Below are 11,040 nucleotides of genomic sequence, written 5' to 3' on the forward strand. Positions count from 1 at the left end.
ATATACTACATCAAATCGAAATGGTCAAAGCTTAACTTCACTTGTAGGAAAACACTTAAGAAACTTTTCATGTTCATGTGGTGATGAATCCAGATTGTCACCTTGCACATGGTAAATTACTTCTTTATTTCCTTGTAGTGCTTCAGAAAACCCAATCTTCAGTTGTATCTTTATCCTACCAACATATACAGTAACAAACCCACTGGTTGCACAAGAAGTACATACCTTTAAACCAAATGGCTGTCCTGGAACAAGGGCAATTCAGGCTGGGTGGTGGGTGGTGAGGGCTGGGGGTGCATAGACAGTGATGCATAATATTTTTATATTAACATTGATTATTGTGATAGTAGTAGTCGTAATAGTAACAGTAGTAATAATAATAATAATGCAGAAATATAACAGTTGTGTCAAGCAGGTCCACAACAGGAGGTCCAGACATGATCCATGGGAACCTGAGACACGAGAAAGCACAAAGAATGCAGGGAAGAAGTCAAGTTAATGACATGCATTGATGGGCCATGAATGTGTGGAAGGAGAGTTAGAGAAGGAGAGAGAAGCTCAGTGCATCATGGGAGATCCCCGGGCAGTCTAAGCGTATAACAGCATAACCGCAGCAAGCCCTAACTATAAGCTTTATCAAAAAGGAAGGTTTTAAGTCTACTCTTGAACGTAGATAGGGTGTCTGCCTCCCGGACCGAAGCCGGAAGATGGTTCCATAGGAAGGGAACTTGATAACTAACGGCTCTGGTTCCTGTTCTACTTTTGCTGACTCTAGGGACCACAAGTAACCCTGCATCCTGGAAGCGTAGCGTTCTTTCACTGACAGTGTTTGCTGAAAATAAAGAGGATTTGATTTTGACTGACAAGGTTAGGAGGTTAAGGACAGAGGTCTTGGACCAAAACCACTTGCTAGACTATATGTGTCAATTGGCTTTTAGTGTAGATAGTTGCTGGTAGTTTTAGACCATGTTTGACTAATGTGATACATAAAAAGTTAATTAATTCCGAAAAGATATACAAGTCAAAGATGAGAGGTGCCCCACATGCATTTTGATTTCTTCAAGTTTTTTCAAATTACCACTTAAGCCCAGAAACATAACTTAAAGAAGAAATGAGTCGCCTTTTCAATGCCACCAGGACTAGTATAAATTGGATGGGGTTGAGGTGCTTCTTCATTGCATATTTATTTTCTTATTGTCAAGAAGCTTCATCTGCTGACTGCATAAATAGATGGACAACATGAGAACTCTCCAAAAGACATGTCAAAACATCTTCATTGTTCCCTGGTGGCTGGCTACCTTAAAAGTCATAAACCCTTCCCCCCTCTATGTTAGCAGATGGGAAGTGGGTGGTGGTTTCTGTCATTTTAGGTAGTTCTTATCACACTGATGAGTTTGGTTAGCTAGTTCGGTAGCTATTTAAGCTATAAAAAGGAGGTGAAACATCATTACTGACCTCTGAATGCCGCTTACTATTGGGTCAAATGGGACAGTTCTGTGGTGATGTCATTTGGAGCCAGTGGGAGGAACTGGAGACACATCAATCATTATATATTTCAGCAGTCCCAACACACTGCAGGCTATGGTCCTTTTTTGTTTCCAGTGAAGGAAATACGCAACATTGCCAAGCATTAATCCTATAGCTAAGATAATGAGGCAATGCATTAACTCCTTACATAAATACATCACATAAATTCTCATGAACTTCTGTTTCTGCTACTATGTAAGTACTGTTTTCCTTTTTTTTTTAAGTCGAAAAATCTGTTGAATTGTGAAAGTTTTCATTCAAAATCAGTGGAAAGCATTTTCACACAAGCTGAAAGTATTCACCTTACTCTTAAAAAGATTCAACTTGCGAGGCATTTCAGAATGTTGTGTGAGGAGGACCGAGTATACTAGAGGGACAGAGTGGCTGCTTACCTGCTGAGAGCCAGGAAGCTGAGGAGGTATGAGTCAGGGGTAGACATGAGTCTCGGGGACGAATAAACACTTGCAGTCACACCAGCTTCTGCTCTGATCTCAAGCTGCTTACCAGTGGGAGAAGAGCACAGACTTTTTTTTTCAAACTTTTAAAATTAAAAAATCAATTTACCTTCACTCTCTTTGTGTACAACCGGTCAGCAGCAGTGAACCGAGGTGTAACGGCATGTATGTAATTAGTCTCTTATTGTCCTTGTTGACTACTGAGAGGAGAGAGGAAAAAGAAGCTGGAGTTTTCATGATTATTTAAAAGACCTTAGTCCTATTACTCTCAAGAATAATCTGTTGCCTACTTGGCCAACATTGGCAACATTGGACCTCAGTGGTCTCACTATTTTACATACAGTATACACAGTTAACATAGAATTATTGGCCAGTCCTGAACTGTAGTACAATACCTTAATATCTATAATATCTTTAAAAAGTCAGATGCTTACACCGTGTTAGCAGACATGTGGAAACAAAGCTGGAATGTCAGACTAAGAAACCTAACAGGATGTAATGCGGAAGGTTGCACAAAGAGCATTAGCTTTCAGGATGAGGCACCAACCCTCAGGCACAAGAGAAGACAATTAGTCCTCTACCAGCTCCAGTCTCACACATAAAACTGTAACAGAGGGAGGGGACCTGTAACACCAGATGGCTCAAAGGTATAATTCAATATTATGGGAAATATGGGTTTGCATTCTGTCCTTGGACTTTAATCAACCATAGTACTCAAACCAGGGGTTGTTAAAGTTGAAGCAACAAGCAATGAGTAGCTAGATTTTGAAAGTGTCAAGCTGAAAAAATTCCACGCTCTTCTCATGAGACTTCCTCCAAAGCCACTTCTTTGAAACACCTGAACGTGCCTGACTACCCTGACAGCCTGTATCTCCTGCTGGGAGGTACAGCATGTGTCAGCAGCAGTTCTTTAAGTCTAATAAATGCATGAATGTATAACTGTTTTAATGTCACTAATACTATATAAAAACAAGGTAAACAGCCATCATGAACATACCTCAGTCTGAAAAGGCAACCCGGCCTCACAGTTACTGCTCACTGTTGTGGGTGCACTTAAGGCTAACGGTGTTAGTTTTCAAACAGACAGTTGCTGCGGCAGGGCGCGTTCTTCAGCGCAGAGGGTTACTGTTTGTTGCTGTGCGTGAGTGCTTTTAGAGACTGGTTTAGCTGTTCAATGAGTCTGTTTTCACTGCTGCAGTCATTCAGCTTGGGGCTGTTCAAAGTACATGACTGTCAAATATCCAACCTAAAACTAACTTCAGATGTCAAAGTGCAGCGCTTTGTTGTCATCTGCAACCATATCCAACTTCCCTATGTCTCACTCACATGTTGGAAAACATGAAACAACATAAAAACAAAGAACATGCTGTTGCTAGTATTCACAGCTGTCAGGCTAGCATGTCAGCATAGATGGTCAGCATTGACATTTTCCACTAAAAATCTTAGCTGGGTGCTGTAGTTAAACAGGTGAAGAAGTTACCCACGGTGTGTACAAGATGCCACTCAATGATGAGATACAGCAGAGTTGTTTGTTTTTTTGTAGAGGAGGAGCTTCAAGTATGAATGTTTTGTAATCCAAACAGAGCAATGGGTGTGTCAAATGCTTGGCACACAGTACTATCAGAGTACAGAACAGTGAGGTAACTGGTATGCTATGGTTGCCATTTATATTGTTTTCATGATGCCTGAGTTTCAATTACTTTCCTGGCATGACTGCACTATCCACATTCCCACGGTGCTCCCGCCACCACTTCAAAGCATTCTGTAGCAGGTTTAATACGCATTTCAACATCTTCAGCTCTGTGATAATATGGTGCTTGTTGGTGTGCTGTCTTAAGGTATAGCTTCAGATTATCAACATCACTCAACATACAAATTCTCACAGACTGTTTTCGCATGTATAGTACAACAGAGAATTAAATTCTCTCAGCACTACTTATTTTTCACGTAAATGTAGAATTTTTTTGCTGTTGATTTGACGTCACTCCTTGGTTAAGGCAGGGGTAGCTAGTCATGCTCACAGACTCAGCTCAACTGATTTATTAAATTTGCAACTGATTTATTTGGCAGTATGCCAGACCACATTTAGCTGGAGATAAGTTTTGGAAATCAGAAGACAACAATGTGTCAGCAAAACACCACCTACAATGCATCCCATCCATCCATTTTCTATACCGCTTATACATCAGGGAGGGGAGCTGGAGCCTATCCCAGCTGACTACAGGCGAGAGACGGGGTTCACCCTGGACTGGTCACCAGTCAATCGCAGGGCCAACACACAAAGACAGACAACCACACACACTCACACCTAGGGGCAATGTAGAGTAGACAATTAACCTAATGTGCATATTTTTGGGGATTGTGGGAGGGAAGCTGCGTGACTCGAACCTGGAACCCTCCTGCTGTGAGGTGCCAGTACTAACCACTGCACCACTGGCGCATCCTGAACCTGAAAGATGGTTAAACGATTAGAAGGAATGTTGATTCTCCTGATAAATTAAATAACTCTTGTGAGCCTGGTTTTTCTCTGTCGTTGTTGCTGAAGTTGTCTGTCACGTTGGATGCAGAAGTCTGTAGGGTCAGTGAGCATAGCTGGTTACTCTTAGGATGATGGAAATTCCCATAGTCGCCTTTGTTTTCCTGTGTGTGTGTTTCTTACGTGGCGCCTGTCCAGATTTGTGTTGTCCTTACCCGATTGCCAATTATACAACACACTTGTTCCTGATCAAGCCAATCATCTCCATGCTGAATCTGCTGTATGAATCACTATCTTTATATCTTTATATCTTTCACTATCTATATATCTTTATAACTATCCAGGTGATCCTCTTTGTTCTTGTGGTACCATATCAGGCTCTGTATTTTTCATGAAAGATTATGAAACTCCTTGGTGTATGGTAATCTTTGTCTTTTCTATGTCCAGGTTCACTCATCTGCCCAGTCTACCCTGCCCTGTTCAGCTCCGGACTCCTTTTGGTTTTTGAAACACTACCTCATCTTACTAAACTTTTGGGATCAAATCTTGAAAGACCATATGCGCTCACCTGCCGCCCAACTCTTCTGGAATGTTCTTTTAGTCCAGTGACTCCTATGTTAGTCAGTCATCTTGATTTTTATGTGTAGTTTTGAGCATTCAGATTCTTAGTAAGTTTTTTTTATTTAACTTCCTGTTTCTGAGTCTGTTTTTGGGTTTACCAGTTCTGACAAACTTAACAGTTATGTACTCCACACTCCACCATCAATTTCTGCAAAGCTTCCAATATTCAAAATCTACCGAGTTCATTTCTTGTCTCAGAAATTGGCAAAGCCCATTTGTGGAATCAGACTTGCTGGACAGTGAATGTTGCTTGTGAGTGCTTGCTTTTATCACTCTATTCAGTTCAATTCAGTTTATTTATAAAGACCTTTCCAATTAGAGCAGGTCTAGACCAAAATCTTTAACTAAACTTTGTAAGCGCTTGGCGACAATGGTGAGGAAAAACTGCCTTTTAGAAGGCAGAAACCTCGGAGCAGACCCCGGCTCAAGATGGGCAGCCATCTGCCTTGATCGGTTGGGTTGGGGGTACAGTACTGTACTTTTGGTCAATTTTTTCTGAGCTAAATTCTACATGACACATGTTCGTTAACCAGACTAAAAGCCATGCTAACAGCTCTCTGAGACTGACTCAGCAACACTTGGAGCTAAATGCTGATGCCAGTGCTGAACTATGCTAACATGCTGATGTTTAATCTTTTACATTTACCATATTAACCATAAGTAACGTACTTAATATATATTTAATCTTAATCTTTATGTTTAATCATACGTTGGTTGATCAAAAATACTACCACAAACAGTGGTAATAGCGGGCATAGCAGTTATAGGTATTATTATTATGAATATGTAAGTTTTACTCCGCTCTGTCCATGTGAAATCTCAAAGGGGTGTTGGCTTTACGTGGGTGGAGGTGGAGAGCAAGCTCTGAGAAGGACCTCTTTACCCAGTGTAAATAATAATGGAATGTTAACTCAAATACATGTCAGTCCACATTAAGTGGGACCATATAGCACCAGGCATCAACATACAGTGAATGCATTTACAAACTAGATTTTTACTCATGAATTCAGTTTTTAGTCTTTTAAGAAGGAAGTAGACAGTATTTCTTCAAATGTATTTTACTGAGTGCTATGTAAGAGCCTGTCACACATGATTTACAGATTTAACTGTTAGTTGCACCCAGATAAATGTGAGCGAGGCCCACAGACTAAGAATAAACAAGTGGGCAGGACCTGAAGGCCTTGCAGCGGCTCAGCAGTTATGAAGACAAATATTTCCCCTCTGGATCAGTAAGGCAGGGAAAGGTGTGTTTGGAGAGGAGACAGAGGGGCGCTTTGTCCCCTTCTTCGACAGGTCAGTCCCCCCCACCCCTCAATTCCTCTCTCCCTCTCCTTCTGCTAGTCTTCCTCCCTAAATCCCACCTTCCAGCTGCCTCGTCGCCCTGTGCCCTCCTGGAGCTCACACAGACCTTCTCACTTAAGAGATGCTATCACTTCTATGCCGCTCCCTTCTGCTCATCCTTGCTCAACAGGTAAGAACATCATTATCTTTTGCCATTTTAACACAACAGATAGACGGCATCCAACTCTTGCATGTATATGGAGCGGAGAAAATACACAAGCGAGATGCTTGAAAGTTGAGACAACTGACAAAAAAAGACAATAGAAAATGTACTAGTTTAGGATTGTTTTTGGGGAAACTGGTGTATTTTTCAGGCTTTGCCTCTTTATTAGAGTCCTGGAATGTTCTTATTGCAATATTGATTGTTTTTTTTTTTTTGGTGGTGTTACTTAGTGGGCTCAAGATTTGTCTCTCTTTCATGAGTAAAAACTGGCAAAAGGGGAGCAGTCTTTGTATTTAAAGCTCCTGTGGATCCATTTTCACACCATGAAATGAGCTCATTCAGTAAACCTGGCAGACAGGCTTCAGATTTTTGGCATAACCTTCAGTGACCCTTGGAAGCACACAGCAGTTAGGGGAATTGGAGCACAAGTGGCACTATAACAAATACCAAGCAAAGCAAACTAAAACTCTTGTGTTTGCAGGATCGTCACTAGAATATTTATAAGCTGTTGGGCTCACCACTTCAAGCCTTGCAGTTTAAACCTCAACATAGACTTGAATTTTTAATGTCTTCTTATTGCATGTGGAGTTAGATTGAAGGTTTAAAACACTTCTATTACACATTCAGAATTCTTGCAATTGACAGTAGAAAAGAATATATCACACTTAACTCTTGCCAGAGTTAGTGTGATGTTATTTTACAGCTGTAATGTTGTTAAAACCATCTGATCCACGAATACCTCCATGGCCTACTTTTGTAAGCCCTATGTTAGAACGTTGTGGTGAAAATTCTCTTAAACGAAGCAAACTAACAACAACTCCAGTGTTCCAAGAAGAAACTCACAGTCACAGTCTGTATCTGAAGTAACACCCCATTTACTATATGGTGCACTATATTTATCATGTAATGAACACTGCTTTTTCCTGCCAATCCCACTATGCAATTTGCTGCATTTATGTGACCCTGCTGCTAAAGTGACTACTTTAGAGTGAGTACTTTAGTTTGCATGTTCTCCCTGTGCCTGCATGGGTTTTCTCCAGGTACTCCAGCTTCCTCCCACAGTCCCAAAAACATGCTCGTTAGGTTAGTTGGCTACTCTACATTGCGTGTGTGTGTGCGTGTGGTTGTCTGTCTTTGTGTGTCAGCGCTGCGAGTGACTGGTGACCAGCTCAGGGTGTACCCCGCCTCTCGCCTGTAGTCAGCTGGGATAGGCTCCAGCTCCCCTCCCCGATGGATATGCAGAATAGAAGATGGATGGATGGATGAATGATCAAGAGAGAGGTTTCAGCTCACGACCATGAGCTCCTCCTCATTGACCATTCCACGCAGCTCTGTGTGAGAAAGTGAGTGAGAAAATGCCTTCTGCATGTGGAGGAAAATAAGGGTCATTAATATTTTGGCAATATTTTGGTGCTGCTTCACTGCAGCCATTCTCGCAGGGGTGGCTGCCCCCCCCCCCCCACACACACAGCAAGCTTGGAAAAGCTGCCAACGACAGCGGCGACGACAGGGTGAGATTGGTTTTGAGAATGGACTGGAGAGAGATGACTCTATAGCGTGAACGTGGGAAGCACTCAATAAAACCTGCCATAACAAAAACCACCAGTTAATGAAGTCAAATGACTCTCAATTTTATTTACTTTTTTCAACTGCGATTTACTTGTTTAGTACACTGGTATTTGTGACAGGAAATACCATATTGTCTGTTTATCATCTATTTTAATTGTGTCATACCCTCATATTAAGTTAATTATCCTTGTCTGAAGTAGGGTGATGTGTCACATACAATTACACTGAGGTTTTAGAGAGTATGGAATGTCATTTCAAATGTCCCGGTGTAAGTATCCAAAGACATCAGAGCACTAATTACCACGCCACACAGACGCCGAGTTCAGTGAGGCCATCTACAGTTACAGCATATAAGGTAACTATAAATACTGCTGCTGTACAGTGACACTTTTAAGCCATTTGTGCATTAGGCTAGGATGTTTGATTTGGTTAAGGTTCCTGATTATTAATCATATCTGCTAACTAGAGGTTTCTCTCTAAGATTTTGAGGTTTTTGGGAGAATACAAATTTAATAATGTTTAAAATTGATAAAATTAACATCTGCCACCAGCCAAATGCTGATGAAATCGCTCAGCCTATCAGCCACGGTGACAGGTGAATATAAGTTGCATAACAGAGTCATTTGTGACAGACTACAACCAAAGATGACAGACAGAATTGATTGCCCCATGTTGCTATTTTAAAAGCTACTTTAGCTTTCATATTTTGCACCTTTTTGCCCCTGACTGGACAGTTGATCTGATTGGATGGTCACTGCGCAAAGTTGGCAATGTGCTGATAGGCAGCTCAGTCGTACCAACAGGGTCAAAATTTGCAACAAAATTGTGACTTCAGTGTCGCTTTTGTGTGTCCGTTTGTCCGTTTGTCAGTGTGTCAGACTTTTTGAAACCTCACTGTTGAAAATATCCCTACATTAAATTTAACAACACGCACATAAAATATCTCTACAGCTGCATTCCAGTTTGTGCATGCAATTTTTTCCCCCTGCCCACAGAAGGTAATGTACAACTGCAGGCTGTGAAATTATTTAATGTGATTTCACTATGTCAAAATAATAATAACACTATTTTGCTTCCAATAATGGCCTTTAAATTGTATATAATGGGAAAGCACTGATAGAGAAACGCCCATCCTAGACATAAACTCAGTATTAGGAATTGAAGTAAATGTAAATGTAAATATGTACACTTTCCATGGCACAAGATACAAGGAACAAACTAGTGCTTTTTAGCTAAATATCAAAAGACTTGCTGTTTTGTCAAAGCCAAAGCCAAAGGAGCAGTAATGTTGTTGTGTCGACTGGATATGTAAATAAGCAACTGGTTGTTAACGAGTCAGCCATATCACTTTTATAAAATAATGAGTCACTGCTATGATGCTGCCTCTCTAAGTGTCTAAAAAATATTTAATGCTTATTTAATGAAAAAAAAAATACATTCTACATTTTATTATTGTTAACAAATTAAATAAAAAGACCAAAACCAACAATGAATAAATTCTGTGAATAAATAAATTCTTCTCTTCCCTGTTTTCGATTCTCATTTCTAAGCCCATTGATACATACAGGGGACATAAATCTTTAAAAAATGCTCACATTATCTATAATTTTACTGAAAAAAAGGCTCAATAATTCATCTAACAGACGGTCACTGTAGCTTTTAGCATATATTCTTCAAACAGAAGGAGACAGTGCATTTGTAAGGGCTTATTATCAGCATTCTGGCATTGTCACTGCCACACGTGACAAGTGTGTCTGCTGTAAGGACTTGAAATTCAAACCTAACCAGCAATTTGCGCTATGTTTGTATTTTCTGTCTGTATTATGAATGTATTATGACTGGTCTGTAGATATCGCAGGTAGTCAAGCCAAACCACACCAAACCGCAGAAATCTCCCAATGTTTAATGGACCTTCCAAGCTAAAGCTACTTCATTTTTTCTCATCCTCCTGAAGCCGTTCTACAGGGTGGAAGATGGTCAACGATGACTAAACAACAATGAGTTATATTCAATATCAAAGAGCTATATGGAAAATAAATAGATAACAGTGATGATGGTAAGCACGTATAAACTGAAAACCCTTCAAGTCACATGTTTCATAGTCAGTAATTAGACTCCACCACAGCCCAACAACTGATGGTATCTCCCCCTGTCACACACAAGACCAGAAGGCTGGAGTTCGAGTCCCCGACAGGAGGGAGTTTTTTTTTCTTTTTTCTACCAACCTCTGTTTGTCACTCAAGAGAAATGCTTCCAATTATGTCTCTGCATAATCCCTGTAACAGCTAGAAAAGTTGCACAAGGTCGTGGACGTGCCAAAAATGGCAGTGCAGTGTTTCTCTTTAGTGCAGTAGAAAAAAATCTCTGTCTGTCACGCAGAAGACTGGGGATTGATTCCCCCGACTGGGGAAGAAAAGTTTTCTACAAGTTGCTGATTGCTCAGCAAAAACCATACTGCAGCATCAAACGTGTCCAAGTGGCGGTAAGGTTGACTTCTCTATTAACAAGCAGCAGCGGTTTGACTGCAGTTCTACACATCGTACTGAGGGTCTGATAATCTGACTCACTACGCGTAAATTTTACTATCCAGGGTCAATAGCAAAGAAGTGTGTTTTCGCCTGGTTTTGAACAGGGGACCTTTCGCGTGTTAGACAAATGTGATAACTACTACACTACAGAAACCACATTTAAAGGTGATGAGTGCACATACCATGTGAAAATATCTGTATACTGAACACACACACGCTCTCTCTCTCTATATATAGATCTACATACACATCCTTTTCTTTTTTAAAAAAAAAATTAAAGCTTTCTGAACATGTTGTGAGAATAAGAAAGAAAGTGCCATGTTAAAGGGATGTTTTCAGGACGGCTACCGCCTCTCTAGG

This window comes from Scatophagus argus, chromosome 19 (genome assembly GCF_020382885.2).
Source record: "Scatophagus argus isolate fScaArg1 chromosome 19, fScaArg1.pri, whole genome shotgun sequence".
Classification (NCBI taxonomy): Eukaryota; Metazoa; Chordata; class Actinopteri; family Scatophagidae; genus Scatophagus; species Scatophagus argus.